Here is a 15,794-nt window from a genome sequence, read left to right as displayed (position 1 = left end):
TCTCTCTCTCTCCATACTCTCTGTTTATCTCTGCTTATTCTCTCTTTGTCTTTCTCTCTGTCTATCATTTTCTCTCTTTGTCCTCTCTTTTTCTCTGTTTCTCTCTGTCTCTCTTTCTTTGTCTCTCTCTTTTTCTCATTTTCCAAGAGGTCTAGTCTCCCTAAGCTACTGGGAGGAAAGATCAACTTAGGTCTGTGAGCACCTGTGAATGAATGATTATTTTTTTTAGTTTTTGCAGAGCAGTGGGGTTAAGTGGCTTGCCCAAGGCCACACAGCTAGGTAATTATTGTGTATTTGAGGCCAGATTTGAACTCAGATACTCCTGACTCCAGGGCCAGTGCTCTATCCACTGCATCACCTAGCTGCCCCTTAGATTATTTTTCCATAACTAAAAGACTCTTGTAATTTAAATGTCCAAAATATTTAGCTATTCCTGAAGTGAGGATGATCATGATCATTGACTAAGAAAATGATCATTTATTTTCCTTTATTTGTTAATTTATTTTCCTTTTCCCCAAAGCATGCTAAATGAATTTTTTAAACACACTACTTGGGGAAAGAAGTTTAAAATCTTGAACACAGTAAAACAAGACTATGACCTCTAGGGGCAGAGCCTTGCCATTGTTAACTCCATTTTCCCTTCTTCCTGATGGTTTTTCTTTCTTCCATTTGGCTTTGAACCCTTTTCTTCAGAAGATTATGGTTCTATGACTTTTGTGGTACCTGAATTTGCCAGTCAGATCATCAAGAGTCCCCCTGTGGCAAAAAAATTGGAAATTAGGGAATGGCTGAACAAGTTTTGGCTTATAAATGTAATGGAATACTGCTGCTCTATAAGAAGTAATGAACAGGCAGAATTCAAAAAAACCTGGAAAGTCTTACATGAACTGATGTTGAATGAAGTGAACAGAACCAGAACATTGTACACCTTAACAACAGTGTAACGATCAACTATGTTAGACTTAGTTCTTCTCAGCAATATAGTAATTAAAGACAATTCTATAAGACCTACAATGTTAAGTACTATCCACATCTAGCCTGGAATGAAAAATACCAGCCATATCCAGAAAAAGAAATATAGAGTCTGAATTTAGACCAAAGTATACTACTTTCCCTTTTTTAATTTTTTTTTTCCTCCTAATGGTTTTTCCCTTTTTTATTCTGGTTCTTCTTTCACAGCCTTACTAATATGGAAATATGTGTAACACCATTGTACATGTATGATCTATATTAGATTACTTGCTATCTTAGGATGGGGTGGGGGGCAACTACAAAGATAAATGTTGAAAATTATTTTTACATATAATTGGAAAAATAAATTTATTTTTTAAAAAAGAGTTCCTCTAAAACTCTGAGTAGACTGTCCTTTATTCCCACACTGGCAACTGAGCATGAGGAACAAAATAAAGAGAGGGTGTTATAGGGTTTTTACTCCAAGTGAATGTCACATTATATTCACAATTAAGATGTAAAACATCAAGGCTTAGGAATTTAGAAAAGAGAGGATATTCTAGGGGATCATTTATCAGTCCAATTAAAGGGGGAAATTAGTTTAATTTGATGTTTCTAAAATACAGCTTTTTTTCAATCAGCAAAAATACATAATCTCTCCTTCCTACCTCATCCCACACTCCACCCACAACCCCAACTGAGATCAAAGGAAAAAAACTGTTACAAATGTGGATTGTTAAACAAAATAATTTTCTATAAAGACCATATCCAATAAAATTATGTCTCATTCTTTACTCTGAGTCTTTCCTTTCTCTGTCAGGATGTGGCTGGCATTTTCATCATTATTCCTCTATAATTGTGGTTGGTCATAGCACTGATCAGAATTCCTAGGTCTTTAAAAAGTTATTTATTTTTGCCATATCACTGTCATCATTTAAATTGTTTACCTTTTTCTATTTACTTCACTCTGCATCAATTTATGCAAATCTTCCCAGGCTTCTCTGAAGCCATCTCCTTCATTGTTTCTTATAGCACAATAGTATTCCATCACATTTAGAGATCATATTTTGTTCAGCAGTTCTCCAATTTGAGTGCCACCTTCACATGCTCATTCTTTGCCACCTCACAAAAAACTCTAAATATTTTTGTCCATTCTTAGAGTTTGTTTTCTTTAGAACTAATCCTTCTCTTAATCTGTTGTTGTTTAAACATTTTTCAGTTGTGTCCAATTTCTTTTTCATTTCTTTTTTATAGATGAGGAAACTGAAACAAACAGGGTTAAGTGACATACCCAGGGTCACAGAGTTAGTTAAGTGTCTGAGGCCACGTTTGAACTCAAAGAAGATGAATCTTATTGACTCCATGTCTATCCATTGGAACTCTATCCACTGTACCACCTAGCTTGCTACTCCTTTAATCTACCATGCCTCTAATTTCCCCTTCTCCCTTCTCTCCTTTGACTCTATTTCCTTGTTAAGTGAAATATATTTCTATATCCAGTTCTTGAGGGGGTGTATTCTTTTTTCTTTTGACCAGTTCAGATAAAATACCAGCTGCACTTCTCTACCTCTTCTTCCTTTTTTTGCTTAGGTATCTATGCACACTGATTATGTAAGATAATTCCCCTTAAACTTCTTATCCCCCCAATGTATTCTTCTCCTTTTTCCCATTTTTGCTCATATGATCATCAAGACATAAAGAACCACTAGATCTTCTATTTAGAATTCTTCTTTGTCCCCTGATAATGATAGGGTTCAGAGAGACAAACATATCATTTTCTTTTATTTCATTGCAGTTTATCCTTTTAAAAATGTTTAAGTTGGCAGCTTTCTTTTAAAGTTTCTTCAAAATTATATATAGGCCTCTTTTTCTCAAGGCATTTAGATAATCCAATGATTCTTATTTTTTTCTCTTTGATATGTTTCCCAGATCAATTATTTTTGCTAAGAGATATCTTATATTTCCTTTTAATTTTTTTAGTCTTTTGACTTTAATACTTTTTATTGTTTCATGAAGTCATAAGTTTCCTTTTGGTCCATTCTAATCTTTCTAGAATTTGTTACTTGGACAAGGTTTTGTACTTCCTGTGCCAAACCATTAATTTCCTTTTAATTTTTTTCTTCCCTAGCTCTCATTTCTTTCCATTTTTTAGTGCTTTCATTTCATTTATAAAATCATTTTTAGCTCTTTGTTTTAAACTCCTTCATTTCTTCTAGTTGAAATTTTGTCCAAAATGTGTTTTCCTTTGAGGCCTTACTTGTAGATATTCTGGAATCATTCTTTTCTTCTGTGTTTGTGTCTTGAGTATCCCTATCATCATCATAGTTTTTTTTTTTGGTTGTTTTTTAATGCTAAGATTCATTTTTCCCTCTCATTCTTCCAGGCTACTTTTTGACTTCAAACTTGACTTTAGGGTCAGCTCAGTTCATTTCTAGTGTGAAGATCTGTGCTGGTCCTATTACTGATATGCTGGGTTATTCTAGGATTTCAGGGACAACTCAGGCTGGGCACCTAAAAGATTTCAGTACTCCCAAAGAGATTACTGCCTCCTCAGTTTGAGCTACACAGGCTGACCTGGGTTTAGGTCTGAGCCTCAGGAGACTACTCTTGGAGTCAGTTAATATCATCCATATGGAAAGTGCTCCTGGTTAAGGATGATAGAATTGCTGGTTCTCCTTTGGTCTAGATTTCTAACTCTGCTTATTACTTTCAGACTTCGGCCTGGGTAAGAACCTGGAACTGAGACCTCCTCTTCTCTTAGGATCAGATACACTATTTTTACTCTTTCTTCCAAACTTTCACCTTTCTTAGTATGCTATCCACCACTCTTCTACCACTTTTTCTCCTTAGACCCCCACCTCAGGGTTCAGGTCCCTTCTTCATTCTGCCTTGAATCTATGACCTAGAACAAGGCAATAAGTGATAGAGCTGACAATCAACACCTATTCCTTGTTCCAGTATGATTCTGGAACCTCTTATTGCACTTGTGTCCATCCTTTCTTTGCATTGTAATGCTCCATAATTGGTGTTTTCTTAACCTGGTCTTGTTCCCAGTATTCACAGTCCTCTTTGTCTCCTTATAGTTATCCAGGTTAGAAAAATGACTCACTGTAATTCTTGGATTTCCCAATCAGAATTCAGTCTGTGCATTTTCTCTTTTCTTTTTTCATTTTATTTTTATCCCCAGTTATTTGCAAAGGTAATTTTCAACATTCATCCTTCCCTCCTTCCTTCCTTCCCCCCTCTCCATGGCAGTGAACAATCTTATATGTTGTACAAATATAATTGTATTTAACTTATTTCCATATTAGTCATCTTATGAAAGAGGAATTAGATCTAAGGGGGCAAACTGAAAGAAAAAATATAAAAGAAATTTAAAAAAGTGAGCAAGTATACTTTGCTCTGCATTCAAATCCAGTTTTTTCTCTGTATGTGATGGCATTTTCCATAACAGATCTCTCAGGATTATACCTGATCATCAAACTACTGAGAGGAGCTGAGTCCATCATAGTTGATCATTTCAGAATGTTCTGTTAATGTGTACAGTGCTCTCCTGGTTCTTCTCACTTCACTCAACATCAGTTCTTGCAAGTCTTTCCAGGTTATTTTTTTTAATTCTGGTCACTCATGATTTAATGTAGAACAATAGACTCCATAAAATTCATATACTATAACTAGTTAAACCATTCCCCAAATGATGGGCATTTCCTCAATTTCCAATTCTTTGCCACCACAAATAGAACAATTATAAATATTTTTGTACATGTGAGTCTTCCCCCCCTTCTTTTTTTTAGTTTTTTTTTTTGCAAGGCAAATGGGGTTAAGTTGCTTGCCCAAGGCCACACAGCTAGGTAATTATTAAGTGTTGGAGACCGGATTTGAACCCAGGTACTCCTGACTCCAGGGCCTGTGCCACCTAGCCACCCCTTTCCCCCCACTTCTTAATGATCTCTTTGGGATAGAGATGTAGTAGTGGTATTTTTAGATCAAAGGGTATCCACAGTTTTATTGCCCTTTGGGCATAGTTCCAAATTGCTCTCCAGAATGGTTGGATCATTCATGACTCTGTGGTGCATTTTCTAGATCTATTTGGAGGCATTTAGTTAAAAAATTATTTTAGTCCATGTGCTCTTAAACTATATTAATTGAGCAATACAATCTAGAATGAGGGTGATGATGATATCTCTGTCCTCTGTCTAAGGTAGGCTGCTCAAACCATATTTCGAGTATTGTGCTTACTTTTAATATCATTTTTTTTTGCAAAGCAGTTGGAATCAAGTGCCTTGTCAGAGTCACACAGCTAGGAAGAATCAAGTGTCTGAGGCTGGATTTGAACTTCCTTCTGACTCAAGGCTAGTCCTCTATCCACTTGTAACATCTCTTTTTAGGAAAAATTTTGTCAAATTAGAGCAAGACCAGGTGACCATGTTGAGAATATTTAGCATAGGAATAAGGAGATGTGTGTGTGTGTGTGTGTGTGTGTGTGTGTGTGTGTGTGTGTGTGTTGGGGGGAGTTGTGATGGCGTTCTTCACTGTCACTAGGAAAAAGGATTATACTTGTTTTGGTTGGCTGTGGAAGATAGAACTAGAGCAATATCAAGAATAACTCCCCAACCCTCAGAATGATCCCAAAGTGAAATGGATTGCCTCTGGGGGAGTTTCCCATCATTGAATATCTTCAAGAAGAGGCTAGATGATACTTGTTGAAAGCATAGACTATAAGATCTTTGAAAGTGGGGATTTTCATTCTCTATCTTTATATCTCCAAGTCCCAAAGAAGTGTTTGGCACAGTGGAAGTGCTTAATGAAAGTTGTTGATTTGATGATTGATGTAGGAGAGGGGATTCCCATTCAGATCCAGGTTATATTCTATAATCTCTGAGGTCTTTCTCAGCTCAGGGATTCTTTAACTTCATCTCTTCTTTAACTTCTTTCACCTGCTTCTGCCTTTCCAGTAATCTCTTCAGGTCAACAAAGACATAGCTTATGAATGATATTGGCTGCTTTGAGGCACAGGGGAGAGAAAATTCCTAAATATTCATTAATCACACCTCCTCTGAACCCCTCAGTCACTTGGGGACCCTCACTCCCTCTGATTGGGGAGTGTTGAGGGTGGACATTGGAGAACTCCTGCCAGATCTTCGACCATTTTAGGAGGCCACCCAGAACATTTACCTTTAACATTTAAAATTTAACATTTTTTCCTCTAGCTTTTTCTCCTGGACTTTATGATCTCAAGAAACTCATCAGTCAGGAAGATGGACTCAACACTGTAACCTATATCTCTTCATTTCCTATCTTGATTATAGTATTTCATCATGTCCATTTGGACTTCATGCTTTCCATTGTCTCATTCTCTCTCCCCACTGTCTTTTTGTGTTGTCTTACCCACTAGAGTATTAACTCCTTGAGGGCAGCAAGGATTGTTTTATGATTTTCTTTGTATCCCCAATGTTTAACACAGCTTAACACAGAACATAGGAGGCACTTGATCAATGTTTATGAGCTCTGATTCTGTATTTACAAACTACATATATATATATATGCATATGTATATCAGAGGGAGACAGAGGGAGACAGACATACATACCACACACACAAACACACACACACACACACACACACACAGAGAGAGAGAGAGAGAGAGAGAGAGAGAGAAAGAGAGAGAGAGAGGAAGGCTATTCAGAAAGCTCTCAAAACTTTTAAACAACTGAAAAATTAACCTTCTCTGGACAGACTTCATAAAGTATGGTCTGAAAAGTTCTCTGTAGGCAGAGAACAAGGGAACTATCATCTTTATTCTAAACATTATTACTCTATTTATTCAGTGTAAGAAAATATTAGCTAAGATCAAATTAGACAGATTTCCCTCTAAGAGCATTATCTTTGAACCAAAGAGTGAATCCCTGGAATTATACTCTTAGTCCCAAAACATCTTCAGAGTTTACTTGAGGCCCACTGCATATTCCATTACAGAGAACTGAGTCTCACTAACCATTCAAGTCTTCTGTGGGTAGTCCCATGAGTGGAAGCTCAAAACCAGAAGGCAAAACCATCTACATGGGTTATTTTTATCTTTGGCCCTGCTTGGTAAGTGATGATTTGGATGTTGAGCAAAGGGAAAAAGAGGAAAGGCATGAAGCAATAACAATAACTGAGGTTGTGAACACAGCATCTTTGAGGAAGACATCAGTAGCAGCAGCCATCATTATGAGCAGCCTATAGTGAGGTGCATTGCTCTCATCATAGACTATAAAAATTAATCAGTTTTTGAGCAGTAGTTGCTGATGGAAGCTGTTTCTGAGCAGATTAATTCTGCAGATTGTGCTCTGTCCTCATTGACACTTGCTGAGCTCATTCTGGTAACCATATAAATAAGGACCCCATAGCTTCTGAATGGGGTTTCTGTGTGGTGGTCCCAACAAATCACAATGTAGTTGACTTGACCATTGTGTCATGGAAGTATTATAGAGAGATGAGTATGGTAGCAAATATTACCCCATAGTGGATGTGAGTGCTTTGCACTCACTGACTCCGTTTGGCATAGATTTTGACATCAGTTAAATAGGTTGGTTATTAGCAGATATACTTTTAACTGTGGGAGTTCATGAAGAGACATCTTTGTAGAAAGATCACAGAAGGGTTTTAAGTTATGTTGATGGAGGGAAGATAAAAATCACTAAATGAGCTAAAATTGCTCCTGAGGTAAAAAAGAAAGGATGATCTTCCCTTTTGTGCCTCCCCATCCCTACCACCTGCCACCTTGTTTCTGTTGTTTTAATTAAAAAAGCTTTGCCCAATGGAAATAAATTAACTTGACCCTTGCAGTCAAGAGGGCAAGCTAATACCTGGAATCTTCCATATTCGACTAGGTCCTGCTATGCTACCCCAGGCATGCACATCTATACTAGAAACTAAGCGGAATCATAACTAGTCTCTTACACAAATTGAGGGCTTTCTGGGTCTGGAGACAGCTCTTAAAAACCTTTGGATTCATATTTAAAGGAACAGGATTTAAGTCCTGTATCTTTTGACTTATTAAAAGATGTGATTTCAAGGACATTACTTTCTCTTTACCAGTCTCAGTTTTCCATATCTGTTCAGCAGGGGGGTTGAACTAAGTGATATTAATGGTCATTCTCTTCTAGCTCTGAATTCTATCACATCATTGAAATTTGATGCTTAAAAATAGTCTTCTCTTGTCAACTCTCTAAATTTCAGACTTGATTGTACACAGATTCAGGTAAGGTGAGTGAGGAGGAGAGATGAGATTTCTCCTCTCTCTTCCTTCCCTTTCCTCTACCAGTCATCCAATATTGAGTCTCTGCAGGAGATAAGAAATGAAGGGGGTTATGTATATATTGCTACTGTATTTATGCTTTTAAATCCTTCTCCCTCACTTTATCAAATGCTAATAATGGATGGTTTGTACACAAAAAAATAATGGTTACTGGTAAATGTGCTTTTAGTTGTGGGCTTTTCTATTGCAGTGTTGGTCTTATGTTATACTGATTCTTCTCTCTTGAAAGCAGTGGCATGGAAGAGAAAGTGGTAAGGGCTGAGAATGTTTTGATAGGTAACTTTTCTTAAAGTAAAGTTAACTGTTCCAAAGAAGTCTGAGCTCCTGACTTTGGCCACCTGAATGTCATCTGTAGACTAGAGGTCCCTAGATTTCTAGGAGGTCAGTGAATGTGAGCCAACCCATGAAAATTACTAAGAATATTTACAATTGGCCTTTAAACAGCAGTGGATATGAATAAAAGAGCAATCTCTCACCTCATTAGTCCATAAATATGCATTTTAGTTTTACTTGTCAAATAAAATAACCTGAGGTAGGATCAGACAGAAATATAGAAACACAAAAGACAGAAATACAAGACTTTCTGTTTCTTTCCCCCATCCTCCCATATACACAAAAGGCCCTGGGAATTATCTCTTTCAATTCTCCCTTTGTTGTTGTTCAGTCATTCAGTTGTGTCCAACTCTTTTGTGACCCCCATGGACTGTCAATGGGATTTTCTTTGCAAAGATTCTGAAGCTGTTTGCAATTTTATTCTCTGGTCTATCCTCACTTTACAATTGAAGAACTAAAGCAAATAAAGGCTCAGTGACTTGCCCAAAGTATCTAAGGTCATATTTGAGCTTAGCTCTTCCTAGTTTCTGGTCCAATGCTCTATCTACTGTGCCACCAAACTATCCAATATGTAAGCAACCTATTACATTTCTCCCTAGGAGAATTGTCTAGGTGGATTCTTTCTTTCTTCTTTAATCTTTAAAAGACCAATTGGAAACTAACAGCACCCTCAAGTCCACCAGTGAGGGCACTTTAGGGAAGAGATATCTGGGGGGAGGCTAGGTGGTGCAGTGGCTAGAGCACAGGCCCTGGAGTTAGCAGTACCTGAGTTCAAATATGGCCTCAGACACTGTGGCCTTGGACAAGCCACTTAACCCCATTGCCTTGCAAAAACCTAAAAAAAAAAGATATCTGGAATTTTTGTCTAGTTTTCATTATTTAAATAATAAGCAATTCCATTCTATAAAACATCCTGGCTCTCTTTGGGATACCTAAACTTGCCTTCCATGTTTTGTTTAGGGGGTGTCCTGTCTCTGGAGAATTTGCTGTTATCAGTAAAATAAAAAGAATAGAGGAATTTTGTTACCTGTTGTGGATACATTGGAAAATGGCAAAACACTCTAGTATCTTTGTAAGTCATTGGGCTTCAATTTCCTCATCTGAGAAATGGACTGGTTAAAGCAGATAACCTCCAGGGTCTCCTCCAGATCTAGTACTAGGGTCCTGAGATACCACCCTCAACCAAGCAATATTTCTAAGTACCTTTCTAAGGCCAATGAAGTGAGGATAAATTTAGTAGAGACATCAAGGCCCTAGCCCAAGTAGGCAAGGAAGCATTTAGGGGAACATATGTGCAGTGCAGAGTTCCTAACTTTAGATTTGGATGCCTGAGAAACTATTTACTTAAAATCATTATTTTGTTCTTCTACAGATTTTGGTAGAGAGAAAGTTTCATATTTCTAAAAGGAATTTTCTGTGGGACCTCAACTTCCAAATTATATGTGTTGCCAGATGCAAAGCCCCCAAGTTTTTGAACAACCGTGGTTTGCACCTCATGTCTCTGAAGAGAATTGAGATCTATACCCAGCTCAGTTTGGTCAGTAAAAGCATGTTACAGCCTGAACTTTAACAATTGCTTATTTTTATTTATTTTTCTCAAATACAAACATTAAAAATAGCTTATCTTGTCTGGAAGCAGCATCCCCAAGTCTGAAGCCTGAACTTTATCTCATACTATCAGCATTTTCTCCAATTTCTGACTGGTGCTCACCTTGGTTACATTAGAGCTTGGGCCTCATCTTCAAGTCTGGTGACTATATTACTGAGAAAATCTAAGATATGGTGTGATCCCATTAAGCATCATGGTTTTGACAACAAAGTCAATTTGGGAAATTTGGGGAGCTATTCTAATGATACTGAAATTTCTCCCTTATGTCTTTCTACCTTTGGTTTCCTTATTTTACTGCTCCTTATATTGTCTTGTTGACTACTATAAGAAAATGTGGTCCTATACATATTGTATGCTAGTAAATCACTGAGGCCCTCTAAAAATGTAGGAACTTAAATATAGAGAGGACATATTTTTCATTTAATATGTGGCAACTTTTCCCCATTGTAACTTTAAGGCCTCTTTAGAATATTTATATATGAAAGGGCTATATTTTATTAAAATAATATGTCTATTTCTCTTACAGAAGGAAATTGGTGATGTAGTAATAATTGACATTATCTAATGCTTTAATGTTCAAAGTACTTTACAATACATTAGCTCATTTGAGCCTCATAACACTAGGATAGGTACTACAGGTATTTTTATCCCTACTTTACAGATGAGGGAACTGAGTTTCAGTATGACTTTTCCAAGGTCACACAGAAAGTATCAGAGATGGGATTTGAATTCTAGTCTTCCTGGTTCCAGGGACAATATTCTACCTATTGCCCTCTATATCACCCTCCTGCCATCCCCATCATAAAATACTGCCCTTGAATTGATTATAACCATAGATCACAGGGTCATAGACTTAGTAATGGAAGAGACTTTAGCTCTCAACTCCAGGCTCCTCATTTTGTGTAGGGGACACTGAAGCTGAAAGGATTTAAGTTACTTCCTCAAGGTTACAAGCTAGTGTATGTTACTCACATTTGTACTCATATATTTCTTATTTATAAGACCAACATATTATCTGCTATATTTTTTTCCAGTAGAATGTTCCTCCTTTGAATTTATTAAATTTATTGAATTTATTAATTAAAAGTATTGATTCTGGAAGCACAGAATACTTGTTTCACATTGCTTTTATATATGATTATTGAGATGTGAATGTATATAAAGTACTTTGCAAATATTAAAATACTATATAAAAGTTATAATTAATTATTATTATTATTATTATTAGTAGTAGTAGTAGTAGTAGTAGTAGTAGTAGTAGGTAGCTAGATGGTTGTTTTGCATAGAGTACTGAATTTTGACACCAGGAAGACCAGAGTTCAAATCTTATTTCAGACACTTATAAGCCATGTGATTCTGCAGAACCATTTAACCTTTCTTTGTTTTGGTTTCCTAATCTGTAAAATGGGGATAATCAAAATACCTACTTCCTAGAATTTTTGTGGGAATAAAGAAAAATCATATATATAATCACATATAAAGAACTTTGTAAACATTAAAGCATTAAATAGATCATAACTATTATTGTTGGGTTTTTTATTATTTTATCTACAATAAGACCTATTAGAAGGGATAAATATTTTGATCTCAGAGTGCCATGTAGTAGAAAGGTTGAGCTAGACTTATCTAGGTGAAACCCAGTTGCTAAAGAGGAGGACAAACTTCTCAGAGGCAGACTTTTTTTTCAAGACCCTTGCTCCTTTTTTTTCAGCATACAGATCCTGATAATGTGAAGTTTCAAAAAATTTTCAGTTTATGGTCTTTGTTGGAAGCTTTGTGAAAGATCATGATTTTTTGGAGCTGAGATGCTGGGCCCTGGACCAGGCTGGGCAGGACTGGACCTGGCTGGCTGCTTCTGCACTCCCTGGCTTGTACGTAATCCCACTAATTCCATGCTCAGAGAATTTCATCTTTCCTAGGGATGGTGCTTCTTTATAGAGCCAAGGCATCATTCCTTTGTTCTTGCACATGTCAGAAATGATGACATAAGGCAGAAACTCTTACAACTTGCCATGAACTAAGAGGAATATGTCTTGTTAGCACTCGAGGCAGGATCCACATCCTGATTTAGCTGCTTTTACTGTATCTGTACAGAAGGGGAAAATATCCTGGAATGTAATTCCATCATATTCCTGACTTAGGGAAAAATAGTCCTGGATATAGATTGCCAGAATGTTGGCCTTCTGACATTTGACTTCCTTGCCCCAAGTATGGACTGCTATGTGGCATTCTATAATGTGGCTGTGTTCCACTTCTTGGGTAGTTAGATTGGCACCAATGGCTTTGGTGCACAGATTAATTAAGCTAATGGGGAAGTTAAGGAGTCTGTCCAAAGCCTCATCCATTAGACTACAGCCAAGAATACCATTTCTGTTCTGAATCCATGGGATTTTATAAACAGAGGGATCTTAGAGCTGTGAACCTCATAAGTGTAAGGAACCTTACAGACCAATTAAGCCACGTTTACTTAAACACATTATTCATGGTTTAATTGGAAGATGGAGTGGTTAACTGTTTGTCCATACTGATCTGTGAAAAAGGATAACTCAGTTTTCTTTGTTTCACAAAATTCCTAGTCTGACTACAAGCTTCATTGAAAAAATTATCTGAATAGCCAGGGAAGAAATACTAAAGTCTAAGAAAGGTAAAATATTTTAAAATACAAAATTTTGGGGGGGAGGGGAATAAGAAAGGGAAAATAAATACTGATTAAAGGAATTGCTGATCTATATCTAATAGGGACCTTAAATTACCTCTAGTTCAACACCCTCATTTTACAGGTGAGGAAACTGAGGCTGCCTAGGGAACTTAACAGTCTAGAAAATCATATAAGTAGTAAATAGCAAAAGCAGAATTTGAACCCAGGTCTTCTGAATTCTTGATTACATTCCTTTTAAAAATTATAATAACTACAATCTAGTTTTTACTTTTATTGTGTATAATGTAAAGCTTTTTAGAATCACAGAGAAGAGTAAAATCACTTTTCTACCTTCCTGGTGATTGGGGACAGGGTTAGGTCCATACAGTTCTTTGCCTTCTACCCACTAGAAAGCTATAGAAGATTGAACAACAACTTGCCCCAAGCCTGCAGACGCAACAATGATAGTCATTTTCTAAGAAAAAGGAGTTGGATCAAGTTTCCCAAAGAAGGAACATTTGCCTCTGACTGATTAATTAAACACATTTATAAAACACATTCCCAAGCAACTTTTCCAGGGACAAAAATTTTAAATGGGGAAAGGAAAGCATCTTAGCTATTTCAAGGTCTTGGATTTGATTCCTTTCTTACATTTGTGAACAGCATTCCAAAATTTGAAACTGCCTACATCAATGGAGGGAGACTTATTTAGCAAGTGTGTGAAGAGAGCCCACTTGTGTGAAGCAATTACAATCCTATTTTAAGATTTAAAAAAAAAACCCTCTTTGTATGATGAAATGGAAGATGGCTTGAAACTGATGGTGGTGGACAGACAGGCATTACGTTCTTTACTAATTCTTCATCAGATCCTCATATTAAAATGATAGTCCTGTTATATTAAAACCAAGAATCTAAATATCTTTATAAACTTTTGTCTTTCTTTTCCACTAGGTAAATAATCTCAGATGTGACCAACCTGGAAATGCCCCAAGGAGAAGCAAACAGGGTGACAAAGAACTTTAAAATTTATTCTAGGTAAGGATTAGTTGAAGGTATTCAGGTATATTGAGTATGAAGAAGAAAAAAACAGGAGAGTTGTCTTCAAATACTTGAAGGACAGTTTTAAGTAAGAGTGATTGGTTTTATTCTTCTAGGCCCTATTGGACAGAACTAGAATGATGAATAGGAGTTGCAAAGGACAAACTTAGATTCGAAATAAAGAAAAACATCTTAATTGTTATAGTTACCCTAAAGTGAAAGTGACAAATTGAGGAGGTAGAGGGTTCCAAGTATCATAGAATTATAGGTTGACCCTGTAGACTAAATTGGTTCAATAGGCATGATAATAATAAATGCACAATTTAGCTTATTGAACTGTGAGAAAAGTGTTTTGTAAACCATGAAGTGCTACTTAAAGCTAAGCTTACATTCTTATCACCACCACCATCACCTTCATCATCCTGAGGAGAGACAGTAGGCAATTGGTGACAGACTGACCAAGTTATCCACTACCTTGCACCTTAATGGAGAGCTCTTGGAATTACAATCCCCCTAACCCCACTAAGTTGGCCTCTGTAGTCATCATAGAGCTAAGTAATCTTTGAAGAGAAGGAAACTGTCATTGTCACCATCAATATCATGTGATGACCAATTTCCAATGATGGTGAGATAATCCCAAGAGCCCCAGGAGTACTGAACCTCCCTTACTCACACTCTAGACCACATATCCTATTACTAGCCTGGGTTATCATCATAGATGGGAGAACTTTGTAGAGCTGAGACCTGTCTATTTGCTATTCAGGGGTTGCAACCTCTGCCACATCAGCAACCCCAATAATCAAAGACTCAAATAGCAAGTTTTTGCCACCAAAATCCTTATCATTGTCAGATATCTCATCATTAGAAATACATAGGATTTAGTCAATGAAAATGACATTAAGGAAGATGCTTAGCCATCTGTGTCCTGCTGTACCTAAGGACCATTAGAACTTTCCATTTGAATGACAGCTGTATCCTTCAACATTCCTTTTATTGAAATGAAAGCAGGAACAGTCTTTTCTTTCTCTTTGTATGCCCAGTGATTAATACAGTGCTTTACAAATAGTAAATAAGTACTTAAATAGATGATTTTTAATTCATTCACTATTATGCAGTTTTGGAAAGTAAATTTGAAATAAGTCCACTGTGGTCTTCATGAAGCAATAGTCACTTTAGCATAGTTATATGGATTTTGTCAGCTCTCCAAAACCACTCTATTGTTGAATCCTCTTCTTAATTTGGAAAACTGACTTAAAATTCACTTTTTCCTAAAACCTTCTATTACTCTACATAATTATAGCTTTGTTTTTTGTGCTACAAGTATGACTATTTAGTGCTATATTAATATGAAAGCAATATTGAAAAGTTCAGAAAACTCTGACCTTCCCCCCAAAAGGTATTAGAGGTAGAATAACAACCAATATCCAGTCTTTGAATGGCCGTGTTGTGGTCAAGCCTAGATTACAGTTTTGTTTTCTATAGTTCAAGAAAGACCAAACTGAGTTGGAGGTCTGGAAAAGGGAAGCTACAATAAGCAAATGACTTACATATGAGGATAGACTTAAAAGAGTTAGCTTTTTCTATATTTCTATACACAGCATCAAATGATATATTGATAAAGTATATTGTAAACATTAAAGTACTATATAAAATACTTCTTTTTCTTTGTTATCTATCTGCCATCTCTCTGTATATATTATTTTATCTAATCTATCAATTCTATCTTTAGCTCTATGTATGTATAAATATATCTACATATCGCAATTTATATATATATATATATATATGTACATATCAGTTTTCTGCCATCTCTCAATGTATGTAGCTAAGTCTGTAATCTAGAATCTATCCATCTATCTATCATCTATCTACAAACATTTTTCTATGTGTATGTATGAATGTGTATATCTATCCATTCATATGAA

The 15,794-nt window shown here is 36.3% G+C and overlaps 1 long non-coding RNA gene across 2 annotated transcripts in view; it reads left to right on the top strand.

Moving 5' to 3' along the window:
- Positions 1 to 15,503, top strand: part of LOC141517205 (uncharacterized) — a 324,047-nt gene extending 308,544 nt beyond the window's left edge. For both annotated transcript variants that reach the window (XR_012476807.1, XR_012476806.1), the window contains exons 6-8: positions 9,957 to 10,121; positions 11,905 to 12,064; positions 13,783 to 15,503. This is a non-coding gene — a long non-coding RNA (uncharacterized LOC141517205). The remainder of the gene's footprint in view (positions 1 to 9,956; positions 10,122 to 11,904; positions 12,065 to 13,782) is intronic.
- Positions 15,504 to 15,794: the final 291 nt, after the last annotated feature.

Source organism: Macrotis lagotis, chromosome 1 (assembly GCF_037893015.1).
Source record: "Macrotis lagotis isolate mMagLag1 chromosome 1, bilby.v1.9.chrom.fasta, whole genome shotgun sequence".
Lineage (NCBI taxonomy): Eukaryota > Metazoa > Chordata > Mammalia > Peramelemorphia > Peramelidae > Macrotis > Macrotis lagotis.
The sequence above is the reverse complement of the archived record's forward strand: the minus strand, read 5'-3'. Positions and strand labels throughout refer to the sequence as shown.